The sequence below is a fragment of the Apodemus sylvaticus genome, chromosome 10, assembly GCF_947179515.1.
Source record: "Apodemus sylvaticus chromosome 10, mApoSyl1.1, whole genome shotgun sequence".
Lineage (NCBI taxonomy): Eukaryota > Metazoa > Chordata > Mammalia > Rodentia > Muridae > Apodemus > Apodemus sylvaticus.
In genome coordinates, this window is record NC_067481.1 from 63,250,798 (window position 1) to 63,252,136 (window position 1,339).

Genomic DNA, 1,339 nt, shown 5'->3' on the forward strand with positions numbered 1-1,339 from the left:
TTTTGCTTTTTGTTTTTCCTTCTTATTCCAATAGAAAGGTATCTAACTCTAATTTTTCCACCAAATATAGTTTTGCTATGTCCCAGAATGAAGAGTTTTTTTATTTTCATTATTTTCCCAATGTTTTTCAAGTTTGTAACATTTGCATGTATATGTAGGAGGGAGATTTGCAAGGGCCACACATGTGCCGTGCATGGCATGGGTATGGATGCCAAAAGACAGCTTGTGGGAACTGGAAGCTGAGGCAGTGTATCAGGTAACAAGATGTAATTTTAAAAAATAGTACAGAGGTTGTTTTATCTCTAGCTTAAACCAGTGGACTCCTTCATTGGGCATGTGGGTGATCTTTTGATATCAGGGGCCCCAAACTCTATTTTCTGATCATGTTCACCAGAGATGTTCTATGTCTTTTCTCATCATGCCATCTCAGCTCTCTTCATGCTGTGGCCTTTACTATGTTAGCAAAGCAAGGGTAACTGCACGCTGTGTTAGCAACACGTGTTTATCATCTTACCTACTCAGTGCATTCCCAGCCAGCCCTCTGTCAGAAGTCTTGGGCAATCCTCCAAGCACAGGAGTGAATAAGGGAGCCGGCATCTGGGAGCAAAAACTCCAATTTGGTCCTAGGGAGAGACCAAAGGTGTGGAGCTTTTATGGCCTCTTCATAGTGGGCAGGGACCCAGACTGCATGTCACCATGTGTAGAGATGGTCTTTGGTGGTGTCTGCTTACTTGTGTCTGCTCTCATCATGCCTTCTTGTCTCCCCCCACCCCCCAGACTGTGAATTTTACCATATTAGCAAGGCAAGGGTCACTGCACACTGTGATAGTGATGATTTTATGCACGTGTTCATACCTTACCACCTGGAATGTGCTCCCTAACTGGGCCAGGAAACAGGCAGATTGCTCTCTTGCCCCTGGGTTTGGTTTCACTGACGTGTTTCCCTTGGCAATGGTTTGCTTCTTGGCATCTCCACTGCCCACAGAATATTTGAAGGCTGGGCTGGCTCACTGCCCTTCTGTCTGTACGTATGTTGTCTTCATCTCACAGTCTTAAGGAAGTCCACAGTTCAGCTTAATCTCCTAGTATGTATGCAAACCTCAGGAGATTGAGGGCGAGTTAGGATGTCTCAGATGTTGACCAGGGTTCATAAGGGAGGCTCCTCCATGTATGTTTGTTTGCTGTTTTAAATTGAAATCTTTTATTTTATATTTAATCTAGACCAGCAGATCATTCTTCAGTGACAGAATCCTGAGAAAATGGATAATGGGATCAGAAGATAAGAGACAGATAAGTCTGGGATCCTGAGGTCTTGTACAACCTGTTATTTGTGCTAAGT